General features: G+C 43.2%; 1 pseudogene; it reads left to right on the top strand.

Moving 5' to 3' along the window:
• Positions 1 to 5,369, top strand: part of LOC141126956 (phosphatidylinositol-3,5-bisphosphate 3-phosphatase MTMR2-like) — an 84,089-nt pseudogene extending 78,720 nt beyond the window's left edge.
• The last annotated feature ends 15,505 nt before the right edge of the window (positions 5,370 to 20,874 follow it).

Here is a 20,874-nt window from a genome sequence, read left to right as displayed (position 1 = left end):
TCGTTCCTGGAGATTGTGAGATTGGCAACAGCCGGGCCATGGATGCTTCCACGCTGCCTCGATCTACTATCTCAAGGTCCTATATTCCACCCCAATTTACAATCTCTAAATTTGATAGGCATGGTTATTGAAGCCAGGGTGCTGAAGGATCGTGACATCTCGGGACTAGTGGTGTCTACCCTAGTGGATGCTAGGAAAGTGGTCACTAGGAACATCTATTATCTATTATAAGGTCTGGGAGGCTTAGTGTGAAGCCAGAAAATGGCATCCTCGGAAATACGTGATTGGGAGAATTCTCACTCTTTTCTACAGTCGGCTGTAGAAATCAGATTTGCTTTGAGTACAATCGGAGGTCAGATTTCGGCCGTCCAAAGGCCTTTAGCATCCCATTCACTGGTCCCAACCTTTATGCATGGGGCAACTCATTTGCTACCCCCTATTAGGTCACCTATGTGTCTTTCGGACTTGAACTTGGTGCTGTCTGTGTTACAGAAACAACCATTTGAGCCTATCAAGTAAATTCCATTAGCCTTGCTGTCACGCAAGCTAGCCTTCCTGATGGCCATCACCTCGGCTAGAAGGGTGTCGGAATTGGTGGCCCTTTCATGTAGGGAAGAAGTCACGTGATGACGTAACGCGTAGGGAGTGGCCGTAGAGACTGAGCGATACCAGGAAGTGATGTGAGAGCGGTGCTCAGACGCCTTAGCAACTGTTTATGCCTATTTCTTTTTTATCATTGTAAGAGTCCATTTTAAACCTTATAATAAAATTTGTGTATTCTAACCTTACTACACTATTGGGGCTTTTTTTCTCTCTCTCTTCCACCCTTGTTTGCTGCCGTCCCCCCCGTTTTGCGGAGGATACGAGGTATAAGAAGACGTTGGATGTGCAGTAATATCTGAGAGATTTGGTGGACGAAGGAGAGGACCCCCTGGTGGTGGAAATAAATATAACTGATGACATTTATATTTATGGTTATATGCTGACACTTTGGCTAATTGCAATTTCACTTATGCTGGCACGGAGGACCCCCTAGTGGTGGAAGTTGAAATAACGTCAGACAACGGACTTTAGATCACCAATATATGCAGTTTTGAACAGTGTATGAAGGTGAGGGCTCTGTGACCAATACTTGTGGGCTTTTTTCAACCCCCTTTTTTTTTTTTTTTTTTTTAACCCCTACTTGTGCATCTTATCAGACATTCAAATCCCTTCTTTATAATACTGTTTGTGGATAAAAACTTTTTATCTTTTTGATAATGTGGTCAAGAGACTGAACATACTCTAAATCACCTGCCCTGGCTTTGTTTGAATATATATTTTTTATTTTTAACACTATGTACACTAATTTAACCATTTAGTAAGCTTTGACGCTTTAATGATCTATTAATTGAATGATTATTTTATTTGATATTACACTTTTACACTGTAGCGCGGAATCACTTTTATAATCATACCTAATTCTTCACCACGACAAGGTGGTGTTGCATCCTATTTCATCCTTCTTGCCAAAGGTGGTGTCGGCCTTTCATTTAAATCAGGACATTGTTTTGCTTGGCTTTTTTCTCTCAGCCTCGTTTGGCGGAAGAGAGATAACTGCATTCCTTGGACGTCGTTCGGGCAGTCAGAGTTTATTTGTCTAGATCTGCGGAAATTCGAGGATCAGACTCCTTTTTTGTTTTACCAGAAGGGGCAGGCAACTTCCAAAGCTTCCATTGCCAATTGGGTCTGCCAGTTGGTCATTCAGGCCTTTGGTCTGAAACGTAAGGCTCCTCCCTTTAGGGTGAGAGCGCATTCTACCAGGGGTGTAGGAACCTCCTGGGCTTTTTTCGGCATCAGGTATCTGTGGCTCAGATTTGTAAGGCTGCTACCTGGTCTTCAGTGCATACGTTCACGCGATTTTATCAGGTAGATGTTAGAGCAGCCGAAGATTCGCCTTTTGGCTGTAGTGTACTACTGGCTGCCGTTTAAAGTCTGATGGCTATTTTTGTTTGGCAGGGTGTCTCCCTCCCCTCAAGGATATTGCTCTGGGATGTCCCAGTAGGTAATGAATATTAGCCTAACTCTGTGTCCCGTGATGTATGATAAAGAAAATAGTATTTTTTTCGTCATGCTTGCCAGTAAAATCCCATACATCACAGGACACAGAGGTCCCTCCCCTCTTTTGAGGATTCAGTGTTGCTACAAAACTGAAGTACTTCCTGTATGGGAGGGGTTATATAGGGGCGGACTTCCTGTCTACCAGCGTCCATTCACCTAGAGATGGCGTATAACCCAGTAGGTAATGAATATTAGCCCAACGGTGTGTATTCAAAGAAAAGGATTTTACAGGTAAGTATGACAAAAAAAAAAAAATCCTATTTTCCCTAAAAGTTTGTGGATGCCTGGCCCTATGAACTTATTAAACATCCCATTCCAAAGCCACAGACATTAATATGGAGTTGGCCTCCTTTTGTACCTACAATAGCTTCCACTTTTTTGCAAATGTATTCCAGAAGATTTTGGAGTGTGTTGGCGGTCAGCAAAAAAAATATTTGTGAGGTTTGGTACTGATGAAGACCTAACTCACAATAGGCATTCCAATGCATCCCAAAGATGTTCAGTAAGGTTGAGGTTTGGAATCTGTGTAGGCCAATCGAGTTTCTCCACACCAAACCATGTCTTTATGAACCCGACTTTGTGCATTGGGGAAGTCATGCTGGAAATGAAAAAAGCTTATAGATATAGATATATCTATATGTGTGTGAGTATGTATGTATATATATGTATGTGTGTGTGTATATATATATTTAATTTTTAATATATACTTTTTTTTAACACGTGTAGGAAGCTGTCAGAAATTTAGTGTTTGCTAGATATCCTGAGCCTATTTCTGAACTAGGAACATTCTGCAAAGGAAAATATTTTTAGAGCCAGAATAGAAAGACTGGTTGCCGACTTTAGGAAACATTTGGATCTTGTGCTTTCTACAATGAGGTCACTGCTAAATATGGACAGGGTGCCCTCACTACAGTATTACACATGCTTCATTATATGGCTTATTTTTTCCATTATATAAAATACACCAAATAATAGTGCATTAGCCTTTGTTTTGGTTGGTTTACTGCATGTATATATAGGTTTTGTTATCTCCTTGTACTATATTTCTTGGAAACCCAGCCACTGAGCACCTGGTTATTTCTTGTAGGATGCTGTCAAGAGTCAGTGTAAGGACTTGCTTGTCAAGCGAGCGGAGCTACAGAAGAAATTGGAAGAGCTCAAGCAGGAGATGAGTAACCGCTCTCTGTCCTCTGACTGGGGAGGGTCTGTGCATTCTGTCACCCAGACCGTCGTTTAACCTGTTCTATTCATCTGGAACTAATAATAACCTTATGTCTTAAGAGCACCTCATGCATTTGGTGGTTAGGTTGCTCACCATTGTCTGTAGGGTCCTGTGCTCCAAAATAGTTCTATATGCACTGATTAGACTTCATGTCTGGAATTGCAGTGGACTTTATCTTCTCAGTTTAACATGAAGGGTAGCAATTCAGATCTTGAAGTGATCACCCCATTATTATTGTGTACACTAATCATCAGCTATTGACTTTAATGGAAATAACTTGTTCTGTTGGCTTTAAATATGAATTACCTGGTAATCTTTAAGCTTAACTCCAGGTATAGAGTTTATTGCATAGTTATATTGGTCCAGCTTTGACTAATGAAGGTATCCATATACCATACCCGTGGGACCACTGTGAAAGCAGAAAATCACTAGTAGCCGTTTTACAGTGATCACCGCTGTTTTCCGGGTCCTGTGCTGAGTGGCTGCATAGTAAACACAGGTGGTCGCTTGCTTGTTCACAGAATGCCTTGCATTTTTCCCAATTAGTACAATGTCTTCTCTGTTGCGAATGGAGACTGTGCCAAGCAAGTGACCCGCTGTGGTTATTACGCATCAGGGCAGCCGCTCAGCATGGGACCTGGAAGACAGCAGCAACCACTACAGTGATTCCCCACTTCCACAGCAACAGTAGTCCCACAGGTATAGACTGTGTATGCTTACATTAGTCCGTGCTTGACCAATATAACTATACAATAAAATCCATACCTGGGGTTCTGCTTTTTATTCCCATAGATGTTACTATCTGACTGCACAGTTTCCTTTAGATTTACCTAAAGCATGTTATATGAGCACCTACCTAAACTATTCAATTTGTATCAGTCAGGCAGGCCCTTACACTACAGAGTTGTTGGTAGGTTTAAAGGAGGTTGTACAGTCAGATTGTAACATGTGTTGTGAGCTTTACAGTCTACAGCTCCAGCAGTCTTTCACTAAATGATATTTCAAGATGTGCTGAAATACTTAAGTATGTCTAAAGCCCTGACTTATTTTTAATTGGATAGAGGGGTTAGAACTCTGTCAAATTTGTACTGCTGTCTGTGTCCCCACTGGGGATTCTTACCCTCCCAATTTTTCCCTATAGCCACTGTTATTGAGACCTAAAGTGAGGGAAAATTCTAAATTTTATGTTGTCAACCGAACAGGAAGGGGGAATGAGTCTTTCAATTGGGACATTTGTTGCGGTTACAACTGGCTTGCTGTTTCTAATGTGTCTATTGGAGTGAAAGGGAATCTCCCCAATGTGACACAAAAAAACGGAAAAAAAAAAAAAACATAAGTGGTTTTACCCCTCCCTACTCCCGTCTGAACCTACAAAGAAGATATGACTTTAGATATCCTTAAATTTTCCAATCAGATTAATGCTAGTTTTGTACCTTCCTAATGTAAGTTGTTTGCAAGTTAACTAATGTTATCACTTTCAGTATTTACCGTATTTATCGGCGTATAACACGCGCCGGCGTATAACACGCACCCCAAGTTTAGGAGGGAATTTTAAGGAAAAAAACTTTTAGGAGGGAAGTTTAAGGAAAAAAAACTTACATTTAAATGCCCATCAATGCAGCCTCATCAGTGTTCATCTGCAGCCTTTCCCCAGTGTCCAGTGCAGCCTTGTCAGTGCAGCTTTGCCCCAGTGCAGCCTTGTCAGTGCAGCTTTGCCCCAGTGCAGCCTTGTCAGTGCAGCTTTGCCCCAGTGCAGTCTTGTCAGTGCAGCTTTGCCCCAGTGCAGTCTTGTCAGTGCAGCTTTGCCCCAGTGCAGCTTTGCCCCAGTGCAGCCTTGTCCCCAGTGCAGCCTTGTCCCCAGTGCAGCCTTGTCCCCAGTGCAGCCTTGTCCCCAGTTCAGCTTGTCCCCAGTGCAGCCTTGTCCCCAGTGCAGCCTTGTCCCCAGTGCAGCCTTGTCCCCAGTGCAGCCTTGTCCCCAGTGCAGCCTTGTCCCCAGTTCAGCTTTGCCCCAGTGCAGCCTTGTCCCCAGTGCAGCTTTGCCCCAGTTCAGCTTTGCCCCAGTGCAGCCTTGTCGCCGCCGACATACAAACGTTTAGTTTGTATTTTTAAACATGGCGCCGCGGAGTTCGGAGGGACTCGGGGGCGCTCGTTCAGCTGAACGAGCGCCGCCGAGGACACAGTGACTGGGCGGAGCCGAGATACACATAGCCGAGGCTTCTCGGCTATTCTCTGCGCCGTTCACAGTCACGCCCAGTCCCTATGATGGACATAACACAGGTCCAATGGCGGGACTGGGCGTGACTGTGAACGGCGCCGAGAATAGCCGAGAAGCCTCGGCTATGTGTATCTCGGCTCCGCCCAGTCACTGTGTCCTCGGCGGCGCTCGTTCAGCTGAACGAGCGCCGCCGAGCCCCTCCGAACTCCGCGGCGCCATGTTTAAAAATACAAGCTATGCGAATGTCGGCAGCGATCGCTCCGACAGATCACAAAATAGCGGGGATCGGCGTATAACACGCACCCACGATTTTCCCCTTATTTTAAGGGGAAAAAAGTGCGTGTTATACGCCGATAAATACGGTATATCCTGTTTTACAGAGTACATGGACCATTTACTTCAGCCTTCTCTGAAAGGAGCTTACGATCGAATGTCTCTATAATAATGTACTCTGTCTATCTCTCCTCGCTCCCTTGGTTGCAGAAGGAAGACTGAGTAAACCCACACAAACAAACATAGGAAAAACTTGCAAACAATGCTAATAGCGTGTGTGCTGAAAACTGAATTTGGGACTTCAGTGCAGCACAGTAAGTGCAAGTCTATCCTGTGCCCATTTCCTGTATGTTCTGCACTGGGCATCCTGCAGACCAGCAACTGAACTGCCCACCGTGGCTTCTGTTGCAATCCCCATGTCAGAATACAAAAACTCAGCAGGAAGACTGCTGAACTACTATCGGATTATTAGTAGAGCAAGCTCCTCAGGTTTTTTTTTTTTTTTTTTTCGTTCAACCCAGCAGGCTGGAAAAAAAAAAAACTGACCCATGTGCTGGGCTTGAGACAGGGAATCAGTTAATCAGTGCTTAAAGAGAGATTTTGCAGCTTCTTCCCACTGCCTACTGATTATTCTTTTTCAGACAGTGTGCCCATCAGCATCAGGTAAGAAGGAGAACCTGAGCTGCTTAAAGCTCAGCTCCATTATTTGTATTGCATACTTACTTTGGTCCATCTTGGCACATTGTAAAAATGCAAATCTTATAACTGATGGACAGTTGGGGCAGCTGGAAATTATTTGTACTAGTAGGTGCTACTACAGTGATAGCTGTGGCCTTCCAGATCCTCAGGTTCTGTGCAAATGGCTTGCCTCTTCCTGCTGACCAGAGGATGTCATTCACTCAACACCAATGCTTTTAATAGAATGCCTAAAGGTAGCAGTTACTGTTATTTCTAGAACAGAGACACAAAGACCGCTGCCACATGCAACTACACTATTTTGATTGCCGACTCTCCAGTTTTGCAAGGCCTTTCGACTAAGTGCAACAGCATGAAACACGTCTAGGTATTAGGTTGCTGCTGTATGTACTGTTTAGAATGGAGCCTCCCTTTGCTCTACTCTTTTTGAAGACGTGTATACATGTACTGTTATTTCTACATGAATCACTCTATATAACACTTAACCACTTTCTTCCCAAAGCACTGTTGGTATGCAACCATTTTTTTTTTTCTCGTCCATTGAAGGACATAAGAAGTCTTAACCTTTGAATTATGCTGCCGCCTACAGAAGGGTTGGACACTGACAAACAAAAAAAATGTAGTTTATCCCAGAGTATTACCCGTTCAATTACCAGCTCGCCTCAGTTTTTTGCTAGTGTCTTAGGAGGATCGGCATCCTTTCATACGCTCTATTGTATTAAATACTTTTTTCATTTTTCTACAAATTTTTTCTTCTCTACACTGCTGCTGGAGGTTTTACCTCCAAATTTCAGCTATCCAACATGGTTGTCCTCAGCCTGGCTTTTGGACCATACTGTATACAGAGCACATTGGACTGGATGTTGTGGGGCTAGCCTAGAAATGACTTTCCGGCACTGGGTTCCATGTGGGGTGTTTTCCAGGCTGGGTAAATTAAAGAAGAACTGCAGTCTGCTCACATAATTTGTAATAAAAACATCTTTGCCATTCTGAAGCTTCCCTCCAACCACTTTGCATATTATTTCATATATACTGTGATTCTGTACTTGCTAAATATGCTTCAGAAATCTCCCTCCACTGAGTCTGGCTGCAACCTTTCCTTCTGTTAAAAAAAAAAAAAAAAAGTCTGGCTGCAACCATTTTAACTGTGGGCAGCTGAAGCTGCTGCCTGTTCACTTCCTGGATTTACACAGACACACCTCCAGATCTGCAGCCATCTCTCATTGCACCCTTTATGACTCATCCCCCCTCCATTCATGGCAAACTCTCAGAGAGTGAGAGCTGTGCATGATGTCATAAGCCAAGACTTTTTACCAGACAAGAAACAGGAAGTGGGCTGTATAAGGTTTTTACTGGCAGAAAAAAATGTTTTACCTTTCCAAAGTTAAAACAACAAGGGCAGAAGATTTAATAGATGGAAAGTTGAAAAAATGACTGAAGGTCCGCTTTGACTGTGGACTGCTTTCCAGGCACAGAGCTGCTGGCTTTGCCTCAGGGCTTGCCCTGTGTTTGTACACTGGTTGGGCTCAGCATCAGGAGTTTCTTCATTTTCTTTGGTTGCTGGATCCTCTGCTCGTTCAACGCATGGAGCAGATTGCTGTGGAGTTAATTTCAGTTGTGATGGCTTACTGAAAGCCTCCTGGCTTATTTCTTGCATATGTCTCATGTCAGTACATATGTGTAGGGACTGTGGAACTGCCTTGTAAGAAGCGTTTGAACCGTATGGCCTTCAAGGACAGTACCTCTAGTTGTAGATGTTCTCATTAAATATGTTACTGGTGGGATAAGCACTCATCTTCCCCAGTGGAAGAAGCCTCAGAAGTAGACTGTCAAATCATCTTTCTCTCTGAACATCAAGAAGCATCCCTTTAATTTCTCCACTCCTTTAACGTGGCAAGGCCGTCCAATCACCTGCAAATATAGCATTCCAAGTTGGCCAAATCTTCAGACAAGCCTTCCTCACAAGAGAGTGTACCCCTCCCCCACCCCCACACACACTTTTCACAGTGGCGGTTAACATTTTAAGATACTTGGACAGCCTGCATTGCAGATGCCTTAGTTCAATAGGTAATGTCCCAGGGCTACAAAGTCAAGTTTTTTTCCCCTGCCCCTCCTTGTTTTCTCACTGCTAAACCCCAACCTAGAAAAAGAAGGTACTAAGACCAATCAATATTTAGTCTAAAACACCTAAATTAAATAATTCCCCATTTATTTTGTTTTTTCCAAGTTGTTAAATGTTCAAAAACCAAAAAGGGGACATCTGCCCTATCTTACACCCTAAAGCCCCAGATATTTGCATTCAGGCCCAAAATTCCCAGTTGAAATCCACAAGCTCTCTCATTGGCCCCTTTCACAAGGGAGACTTTCTGGCTTTTTATGGACATAAAAGATGCTTACTTGCATGTACCCATCTTTCCAGAGCACCAACCTTTTCTGTGGTATGCTGTAGGGCCACTACACTACCATACTACCAGTTCATGGGTATAATCTTTGGCTTATCTACTACACCTTGTGTGTACAACAAAGTGCTGGCTCCAATTTTGTTCTCGGGATATCCCCATTGTGGGGGAACAGTCCGCAAGTGTTTTGTCGGACATCGTATCTACATATCCAGACAATGCAGAGGTTCAGGTGGATCCCGAACTTTTAGAAATCGTTGCTAGAACTGAAACATTGCTTGGTGCAGTCCTGGACACGTCTCAGGCCACAGTGTTCCTTCTTCAGGAGTGGCTTTAGCCTTTCCCGTGTCAAGCTTGAACCCTTCAAAATCAAAGACATCCAATTCTTTGCTTTTGTATGAGAAACTGTGGACTGATAGTAGCCTTCTTCAAGGCTTTTCTCTTTGCCTAATTTCACTCTAGACATCTGCAACACCATCTTCAGCCATTGTAAAGAAATTTAGTCTGGTCCTGGACAAGCTACCCCTGGTTTCATGGCTCTGTAATCCAGCTGTGGCGTCGGGGAAGTCCTTTTTTGCATCTTTTGGAAGATTCTTATGATGGATGGATGGATGGATGCCAGCTTTTTGGGCTGGGATGGGAGTCCTGGGCATCTTGTTGGTACAGGGGACTTGGTAGTCAGAGAAATCTTGTCACCAGATTAAAAATCTTGGAGCTTTGGGCTATTTGGCTGTCCCTTCAGCTTTGGACCAACCTTTTTGAAGGGCCCTCCATTGGATTCATCCGGACAGCGCTTCTACGTGGGGACAAGGTGGTGTTGCAGGCCAGAACTTCCATCTTGTCATGGTAAGTCTCTGCCTTTCACCTTAACCAGGATATTGTTGATCAGTCCTTTTGTCAGGCTCCAGTTTATCAATAGGAAATTCTGTTGTCTTGATGTGGTTCAGGCTATGCAAATCTATCTCTCAGCCACTGCTTCTTTCCGATAGACTGATTCTCATTTGTCATTCCACATGAGCCTGGAAGGGTGCTTCTTGTTCCACCATCTCCAGGTGGCAGACAGACCATCGTTATGGTCTCAAGGATTAGTAAGGCCCCTTTCACACGATCGGACCGTTCAGGTCCGCCTGTCAGTTTTGACGGCGGACCTGAACGGGCGATCCATGTTAGCCTATGGAGCGTCGGATGTCAGCGGAGACATGTCCGCTGACATCCGACCCGTCCAATCCGCTAAAAGCAGACGGATGGCGCTACGTCCAGATCCGTCGCTGGCGGATCGGATCGGGTGAGATCTGACGAAAACGGACACGCTGTCCGTTTTCGTCCGATCCCTCCATAGGCGGCAGCGGCGCCTGACAAGCCCCTCCCCGCTCAGTGAGCAGAGAGGGACCTGTCATCCGCCGGCTCAGCGGAGATCAACGGACAGATCTTCCGCTGAGCCGGCGGACCGAGGTGGGCTCCGTAGAAACGGAGTCCGCCTCATGTGAAAGGGGCCTTACTGTAAAGGCTTACTTCACTAGAGCTGTGAGCACCTTTTGGACTTTTCAAGCCTCTGTTTCCCAGACCTGCAAGGCTGCCACCTGGTCTTCTGTTCACACGTTCCATAAGTTCAACCAGGTGGGCCTTTCTGCCTCATGATTTACCGACTTCAGGCATAAGGTCCTTTTAGGCAGCTGTTTAAGTTGCAGCTAGGCCCTAGTTCTTATCATTACGTTGGGCCTGTTAGAGATTGTTTGTCGTTGCTCAGCCCACACATGTGGGCTGAGCAACATGTGGACTGCTTTCGGACATCACAAAAGTTTAAAACTTTCTGTGTAAAATCCATTTCTTCAAGTCCATTAAGGGACACAGGTTCCATCCCTCCAAGATTTAAGATCATGTACTGCTTTCCTACAAAACTAAGGCATGTCAGTAGTAAAAGAGATAATACCCTGGGCTGGCCTACAGTTTTTTTTTCTTTTTTTTTAGCTAATCTTCATTTGGGTGGAAGTATAACCCAAAGATTTAAGACTTTCTCTGTCCCTCAGTGGACTCTTAAGGAAAGTATTTTATGTTGAGTACTTCTATTATTTCATCCTAAAGCCTGGGTTCACACATATACAAACACAGACATCACATGCGATTCTCACCCACATTTTTGTGCTGATCACATGCGATGTCTGTGCAATGGGAGTTCAGTCATACAGTTTGTATGGCTGAACTCGCATTGGATTTGCAAAAAAAGGTACAGGGACTTTTTTTTTCCCGCACTGGAATTGGATTGCATGGGTGTTCACACCCATGCGATCTGATTCCTGTCCGAATTCACAGTTCGCACTGCGATCTGTGAATCGATCTGGGGGTGTCATTAACTTTGTATTGGCACCCGCAGCGGTTCGCAGACGGCAGTGTGAACTGCTTGTGGGAGAGATGCGATGTGGGAACTGGAATCGCGCTGGTTACTGCATAGCTGTATGAACCTAGGTTAAAGGAGATGTAAACAATAACTGGATGACATTTAATTTGCTCTGTGTACAGTATATCATAAACAACTGCCATGTTCTTTTATGAAATACTGTTCTCGCATATTATCCATCCTTTTTTTTTTTTCCCAATAACTTCTTGTCTATATGCATTTATTTAATCCAGCATCTGCTGCCAATCAATGCTTTGGACTGGCTTCCTGACCTTTTGTAGTCTACATCAGGGGTGCATGTGACAAATGAGAAATAAAATTGAGAGACAGAATGTGCTTTAAAATGTTTTGACATCATTGCGTGTAGTTGACATGGGCAGTATAGAGCAGGAGCTGAAAAGGCCAGACTGGGCCTTTGCTGCAACCACTTTACTGTGAGTAAATTGGAGACCTCTGTACCTGTGCAGGCTTCTATTCTATAACTTTCCTACTTCTAAATGTGCCTTTCTGAGTACAGCTGTAATGTGCTGAGGCTATCATTGCATTGACATGTATATCAAGCTAGACTGTTTCATAGCAGCACTAAGGTCTTAATGTTCAAAGGTGCTTTGTCAGTCACCTTGCATGGGATCACTTACCAGTAACATTGAGAGAAGCCTTAATTTTAGCACTAGCACAAGAGCAATAATTGTTTAGCACTGCTGCTCCTTACATATTGTGTTTTGGTTATTGGGGCTTTATCTTTAATTGCTTTGCCTCAAATGAGTGATTTTATTTTATTACTACAAGGTTTGAACTACTTGAAGTTACTAGTTTAAAGTTACCAAAATGTTTGCTAATTTTCTGTGTGTTTTAAATTATTTTCTTTGTAATTGTAAAGGGTAACACTTAAAAAAAACAACTTCCACAAAACATATGTTTCAGTTCTAAATGATTGCTAGCAAGTTGAATCATAGGCTAGCTTCCTATGTGGCCACAAATTTGGGAACACCTTACTATTACACTTAAAGTGATACTAAAGTCTTGTTTATTATTTTTTAATGGAAAAAAGATTTTTTTTTTTTATACTTGCCTACTCTGTGCAGTGGTTTTGCATAGAGCAGCCCAGATCCTCTTCTTCTTGGGTCCCTCTTTGGCGCATCTGGCACTTCCCCCCCCCCTGCTGAGCGCCCCCACAGCAAGCAGCTTGCTATGGGGGCGTCCGAGCTGGGCCGCTGCTCTGTGTCCATTTAGACACAGAACTGCGGCCCCGCTCCCTCTTTCCTCATTGGCTCACTGACCGAGCTCCGCTGCTGTCTCAGCCAATCAGGAGGGAGAGTGCCAGTCAGCCAAGTCTCTTGTGTAACATCGCTGGATTGGAGGAGGCTCAGGTTAGTATTAGGGGGGCTGTGGGGGGGTGCTGCATACATAAGGTTTTTTATTTTAATGCATAGAATGCATTAAGATTAAAAAAAAACTTCTGCCTTTAGAACCACTTTAATGACCTTGTTAAACCCCAACACTGCCAAAAGTCTAACCATAGGCATTAATATGAAGATACCGCACTTTACCTTTGTGGCTGTAACAGCCTCCACTCCATGCTTTTATTGTGTGTCTGTGTGAATTTGTTCTCAATTTAGTACTAATTTCCTCCGAATTTTTGGCTCACAGTTGGTGTTCCTGTTCATTAGGACTGAGGTCAGGGCTCTGCTTTAGGCCACTTAAGTGCCTTCACACCAAGCTCCTCAAACCATGTCTTTATGGATCTGGCTTTGTGCAGAGGGGCACAGTCATGCTGGAACAGAAAATGACCTCCTCCCGATTGTTGCTACAAGGTTGGAAATGCACGATTGTCTAAAATCTATTTGTACGCTGTATCAGTACTGTTCACGTTAAACACCTGGACTCAATAATTTTGAAAAGGTGTCCACATACTTTTGACATTCTAGTGCATCTTTCATGGACTCTTATGATTAGACAATCCTAACCTCAACACAACCAACACTATAACAAAGTGAGATGAGGGTGTTACTGTCCTCTGAAGGATTCTCGCTAGTGTGTACATAGAATAAAGCGGTTGGGAAATCCAGCTGCAGAAGAGATTCCTGCCTTTTGCAAAGATGCATAGCTTTAAACTACTGAGGTGCAATAGCAAAGGATATTAAATTGAACCTACCAGTGCCTTCTAAGACCTGAAATAACGGGTTTTAGTGAACTCTAAATTTTGTTTTCCTGTGCCTTCACTTCTTGTAGTGGGAGCAGTGAAACCATCTGTGAGACTAAAAATAATCTCAGACACATTAAGCATTTAACAGTGAATTTTCACAAGAGAGGATGAGCATCCAATTAGACACAGTCTCGTGGGGTAAAGAGAGGCAGGTGCAGGACAAAGGATGGTGCAAAAATAGAAACCTCATACACTAAGATCCTTAAATCACAGTTCATAGGATATTCCAGTTATTCCAAGTCCCATATAACATCAACACCGCATGCGACCATCACCCAAGGAAGGATGTCTGCTTACCGCTTACCAGATAGATCTGACCTGCAAAAGGTCAAAAACGCCTGTGACTGTTTTACCCCGCCAGGGCCTTTGGGATGCTCGGTAAACCAGAATCCTGCAGACACTCTCTCGTTTTCATAGACTCAGGGATATCCCACTCGGAAAAAAGATGCTCCACATAGTGTAAGATCCAACACACAGTTGTTTAAAAATGGAAGAGCGTCTTCCTTACATATAATTTTTTTCAATATTATGTTGATATGTGTATGAATAGTATGCTTCACTAAATGTCTAAGCGCGATTCTGTTTTTATACTTATTGATCCTTTAGGGATATCACACATGAGAGTTGCTGCTCTTTTTTGATCTATTGGATTTTATTTATCATATCATTTTTAATAAGCGCGTTTTTTCCCCCCTATACATTAAGCATTTACCTGAACCACTTCAGCCCCCCAGAAGGTTTACCCCAACAACCCCCCCCCCCCCCCCTTCGTGACCAGGCCATTTTTTGCGATACGGCAGCACTGTGTTTCTTTAACTGACAATTGCGCAGTCGTGCGACGCTGTACCCAAATAAAATTGATGTCCTTTTTTTCCCCTGAAATAGAGATTTCTTTTGGTGGTATTTGATCAGTTTTTCTTTTTTGGGCTATAAACAAAAAAAGAGCGACAATAATGGGGAAAAAAACTAGATTTTTTACTTTCTGCTATAAAACATATCCAATTAAAAAAATGTAAAAAAATCTAATTTCTTCATTAGTTTAGGCCAATATGTATTCTGCTAGATATTTTTTGGTAAAAAAAAACAAAACGCAATAAGCGTATATTGATTAGTTTGTGCAAAAGTTATAGCGTCTACAAACTAGAGGATATTTTTATGGAATTTTTATTTATTTATTTATTACTAGTAATGGCGGTGATCATCGATTTTTAGCGGGATTGTGGCGGACAGATCAGACACCTGACACTTTTTGGGGACCAGTGACACTAATGCAGTGATCAGTGCTAAATAACATACACTGTAACTGTACTAATGGCACTGGCAGGGAAGGGGTTAACATTAGGGGCCATCAAAGGGTTAAGTGTGCTCCTAGATAATGCTTTCTAACTGGGGGGGGGGGGGGGAATCCTGTGACTGGAGGAACACAGAGATCCGTGTTTTTGCTTAGCAGAAACACAAGATCTCCATCTTCCTCCTTCACAAACGGCGGTCTGCCTTGTTTAAATAGGCAGAACTCCGTTCTGCCTCTTCTGTGAACGATCGCGGGTGGCCTGCTGATTGCCACCCACTGCGTCCAATCACAGCGGGAGCGTGTCGCTGGCGGTGTGCGCCCCAGACCCACTGCACGAAATCCTGTACCTATACGTGATTTCGTGCAGGAGGGCCGCCCCGCCTCAGTATATCTGGGTGGGGCGGTCCTTAAGTGGTTAAAGTGATTGCAAAGGCTAAAGGTATTTTACCTTAATGCATTCTCTGCATTTAAAACCTTTTATGTGCATCTCCCCCCTCCCTCCCCTTCCTCTTTGCCCTGATGTAAACTAACCCATCTTCATACTCGGATCTGACAGCCGTGGTTGCTGGTGTTTGTTTACATCCTGGCCACATCTGTGCATTACAGCACCATAGACTTCTTCAGGGCTGGTTCCTTCCATCTCCCTTCATCTCCAGCCTCACAGTCCTATAGAAGTCAATGGGGCTGTAATGCGAGGCCAGGACACTGAAGACTTGTGCGACGGTTGTAAACAAACAGCGGAATTATCACTGTAAGGTTAGTAGAGTTGGTTGATTTTGGTCAGGGCAAAAAGGATAAATGCACTTTGTATTAAATTGCACTTATCCTTTAATGTTAGATGTCTTATAATTGCCAGTATGTACAGCGGTATGGTATGTTTGATAAAAGAATGAATATGCAAGGAGGTACCCATTATAGGCCTTATTTATTGGTGTATGAAAGAACAACTGTCAGTGCTGGACTAATCAACAAATTGCATTCCATTCACATTTGTTGGAAGCTGATTTGTTGTTAAGGACATTCTTTCAGAATGTTAATGCCTGATAGGAAGTATGAGCTTTGTTCAGTTAGGGTCCTTTCACACGGGCGATCCGTCCAGCGGATTCTGCTTGCTCAGCGGGGGATAACTCCACTGATCCCCCTCTGAGCAGGCAGATGACAGGTCCGTCTCCACTCACTGTGCAGAGACAGACCTGTCAGAGCGCCGCTCTTCTCTATGGGGAGATGAGATGAATATGGACCACCTGTCCGTTTTCATCCGATCTGACAGGCGGATGGAAAATAGGGTCTCCATCCGTCTGGATTTCACAGACAGGATCAGATAGCAGCGGGTGTCAGCGGACATGTCACCGCTGACATCCAGCGCTCCATAGGAGTGAAAGGAGGCTCTGATCAGAAAAACTGACAGGCGGTCCTGATCGGAAAGCCATTGTGAAAAGGGGCCTTACTGCTCATACTTAACTGCCAGAGGGTGATGGCAAGTTTTTGATATCTGATTAAAAGAAGATACAGAAAGCTGCATGCTTTGTTTTTTTTCCCAAGGTGCCTTACACTGCAAGAAAAATAATAATTATTTTGAGACCACTTTTTTATATATATAGATAGTGATGGAATAGGGAAGTGTTAGACCCTCTGTCAGGTCTTTTGAGTTGTCACGTAATGAAAATAAAGCGGAAAACTTCCAATGTGGACCTTTGCTTTGGGTACAACTGGTGACATTTGTTGCCAAAATACAGAAAAAAATTAGGTTTACAACCCTTCCCTACTCCATCCAAAACTTTAAAATATTTGGCCATATGTACACTGTAAATCTCTATTGAATGCCCACAATTTGTTACTGTAATGCCCCGTACACACGGTCGGATTTTCCGACGGAAAATGTGTGATAGGACCTTGTTGTCGGAAATTCTGACCGTGTGTAGGCTCCATCACACATTTTCCATCGGATTTTCCGACACACAAAGTTTGAGAGCAGGATATAAAATTTTCCGACAACAAAATCCGTTGTCGGAATTTCCGATCGTGTGTACACAAATCCGACGCACAAAGTGCCACACATGCTCAGAATAAATAAAGAGATGAAAGCTATTGGCTACTGCCCCGTTTATAGTCCCGACGTACGTGTTTTACGTCACCGCGTTCAGAATGATCGGATTTTCCGACAACTTTGTGTGACCGTGTGTATGCAAGACAAGTTTGAGCCAACATCCGTCAGAAAAAATCCTAGGATTTTGTTGTCGGAATGTCCGATCAATGTCCGACCGTGTGTACGGGGCATAAGTCAGACAAGCTGCATATACAGTAATTATTATTTTTAAATTTTTTTTTTACTCTTTATTTAATTGGAAAGTGCCGATATTTCAATTGTCTGACCCCGGCTCTCTCACACAAAGCAGCAGCCCTGCGTTCCTGCTATCCAACAGAAGCCCCATAGCAAACCCCTCTTACTACCTGAGCAGTGTTAAATAATGCACCGTTCAGGGGGGGAGGTGGGGAACATTGGATAGCAGGAGAGCTGGGCAGCCTGACTCTCCAGATTACTGCAGCATTTATGGCCTCATTAACATGGGCATACTACAGTGTACACCCGTGTGAGGGCTGTGTTTTCCCACACCTAGATGCATGCAGGCAGTCCCATTCATATCAGTTGGGGTGCAGGCACTGCATAGACACATCCGCTGCTTCCAATTTAAAATCTGTGCAAATGCATGGTCCCAAAACGCAGATGTATGTTTGGAGCCATGCACCTGAACCCACATGGCTGTCATATTGTAAGCAGCGGCTGTGTTCGTCCTGCAGCTGCGTCCTAATTGACTTGAATGGGATTGCCTACACTGCGTTGCATGCAACACCTGTGCATCCGCTTGTGAGTAAACACAGCCTTCACATAGGGCTACCAGTTATATAAGAGTGTAAAAAAAAAAACAGGTAAATTACAGTAATAAAAATGTTCAATTGGACTTTAAGGTAATTGTTCGGTATTTATTAAAAGCACTAAAGTGAATGTTTATGAAATAGCACTGTACAATGTACTGTAGTAATTACATTAACTAAAAATACTGTAATTACTTTTATAATGTACGAATGATGATATATTTTTAATATAGCAGAAATGTTGATTTTCTAAAATGGAAAAAACAACCAGAATAAAACCATTTACAACTGATTATCCTAAAAAGTATATTCTTTCTGTGTTGACTGAATTATTTTTGTATGTATGTATGGGTGTACAGTATGTATGCATATAGGTTTACATATATGATGATCATGAAACTAGCTGTTCCTTGGGAAGCACTGGGCTGCGGTTATCCAGCCTTCCTTGATGGCGATCTATAGTGGGCAGTGTTCAGTGGATGAAAGGTGAATGGTGTCAGTAGTGTGGTGCTGGCCATACACTGTTCATGTTACTGAATGCAGAGGAAAAAAAAAACCTAACTGGTCCATCCACACAAATGAGGTGGGTGGAGGAATCCCCCCCCCCCCAGTTCTTTAGTTTTAAGAATACAGCAATCAGCGGCTGCAGCTGCTGATCAATAAAAGTTATCCAGAATGTCCATTCAACAGGAGTTGCTCAAACTATCGACTTCTGTTGAGCAGGGATGGCCACACTGATAGAAATAGAGCCAGTCTCTGCTGAACTGGTCGAATTTTCATCAGCGAATGGCCAACTTTGGACTGACCCAATTCTACATCTTAGCCTGTGATTGTCTAAATGTCCCCTTTCAGGCTGCTGATTGTTCATGCACGTCATGTAAAAGCTTTCTTGGCCTATAGGGAATCTGCATGAGCGAGAAACTACACATTGTGGACCAGAGCCATGGTGGTGAGTTAAAATGTTACTAAACCCAGGACCCTGCATTCACTATATCTTCTCTCCCACGGTACACAGAACATAGAAATGCAACAGTTTTAGTAAATATAAACTGCTAAATACCTTTTCTCATTGTCAGTTAGAGCAGTCTTGTGACTTCTATCAGTGTCTGGTTAAAGAGTAAGTAAACCCTAATGGGTTTTACTTCCTCTTTGTTCCCCTGCAAACCCTGCAAAGTAAAAGCATAATGGGCTAGTGTGCATCGCATACTAGCCCATCATGTGCCACTTACCTGCAAGCTAAGCCCGTGGTGTCCCCACTGGTGGCCGCATCCATCTTCTGGGGCTGTGAACCAGTGCCCTTACAGATTGCCTGTTTCATTGTGCTTATAGGTCTCCCTGTACTGGAACACCTTTTGTTATTGCTTATAACTTTTAATAAATACTTTTTTAAAATACTACACAATGGAAGCCCTATCTCTTTCTATGAGGCTCTAACTATGAACAGCTGACGAATCAACTTTGGGAAAAGTGACCAGGAAGACTCCCTTGGATACCCTTACTGGGTGGAGTGAGCTGCTGAGGCCCTACAGACCACAGATACCACGTGTGGACCACTAGGAGAGATACCAGGAACCATCCCGTCTTTACATGCCCATTACCCCTGCAGGGGTGCAGAGAGCTGGTGAGTGGGGACCCATCAGGGGGAGCACAGAAATCACTCGATTCTCTGAACACAAGAGTCACTTGAGCACTTTGGACTTTTTTTGTTTTTCACTGGGAATTTTTGGAGCTTCACAAATCATTTTTTATATATATTTTATATCTTCATGCTGATTTTTCTATTACGGTTTATGACTACACATATGTGTCACTGGATTTTGCTGGTTTTGGGTTTTATACATTTTTGCACATAATTTATATATATTTTTTATCTTTTGGACATTAAGGTTTTTTTGATGGTACATGGATCCCATGAGGTTTATCTCTCAAGGTTATTCCTATGCACACATATACAGTGGGGACGGAAAGTATTCAGACCCCCTTAAATTTTTCCGTCTTTGTTAAATTCAGTTTTCTTTTTTAATAAATCTGCAAAAATGTCAACAATTCTGTGTTTTTCTGTCAATATGGGGTGCTGTGTGTACATTGATGAGGAAAAAAAATAACTTAAATGATTTTAGCAAATGGCTGCATTTAACAAAGAGTGAAAAATGTAATGGGGTCTGAATACTTTCCGTCCCCACTGTATATGTGAGGTTTATTGGGATTCACTTAATATTTATTTTTATCTGTGTATTGCACATTTTTTAATTTTTTTGCACATTGGTATGGATGCATGGAGCCTGCATTATCGGGTAACTAACCCTTCCGTACACGCATTCACCACTGGCATCCACATTGCCACTATAATCATCCTCATAAGTTAGCCAGTAGGTAGCGCCACCAACCCCACACCTGCACATCATCACATCCATCTTCTGCCCTCCTACTTCCGGGGCTGCAGACTCCAGCTCTGGCCATAGCCTTGTGGTGTCATCCCTGCGCGCGGGAGCAGTCAGTCACAGCACATACGAGTGAAGAAACGGAACGGATGACATCATCGGTGCAGTGTACAGGAAATATCTTCTAAACGGCGCACGTTTAGGAGATATTTGCACTACCTATAGGTAAGCCTTATTATAGGCTTACCTATAGGTAAAACCTACAAATGTGAGTTTACAACCACTTTAAAGCTTGTAGGAGGAGTTTTCATTCTCCTGATTGTCCTATGAAGCTGCAGGACCCCTGACCCTCTGGACAGTGCTGATTGGCCCTGTGCTGATCACATGCACTCTTCCAGGAAAGAAAAAACACTCTAGCAATACACAGCAAACTGAGCATGTGCAGAGTGTCTCGGGGGCTCTGTACTATCAGCTAGATCAGATGAATTGGGGACAGTGGAAGAAGGGGAGGATCAGCAAAGACAGGATCAAACAGTCTTTTTACACAATGCAGAGGATTAACCGCTTAGGTTCTACATTGAGTATAACCAGCATGCTTTACTGCATATACAGACTGATTTTACTGTTGTGGGTTTAGTAACACTTTAAGTAAGGTGATCGGATTTTCAAAAGAAAATCTGGGGACATATTTATTTTTTTATTGGCAAACAGTAAACTATTTTATAAGCAAAAGTAGAAAAACACATATGTTAGAGTCAGTATAGCTGCACACCCCATAGAACTTGCAATATGGGATGATTCCCCCAAAGGGTTTTTTTTTAG

This window comes from Aquarana catesbeiana, linkage group LG02, assembly GCF_042186555.1.
Source record: "Aquarana catesbeiana isolate 2022-GZ linkage group LG02, ASM4218655v1, whole genome shotgun sequence".
Classification (NCBI taxonomy): domain Eukaryota; kingdom Metazoa; phylum Chordata; class Amphibia; order Anura; family Ranidae; genus Aquarana; species Aquarana catesbeiana.
This window is presented reverse-complemented; position numbering and strand designations above follow the sequence as displayed.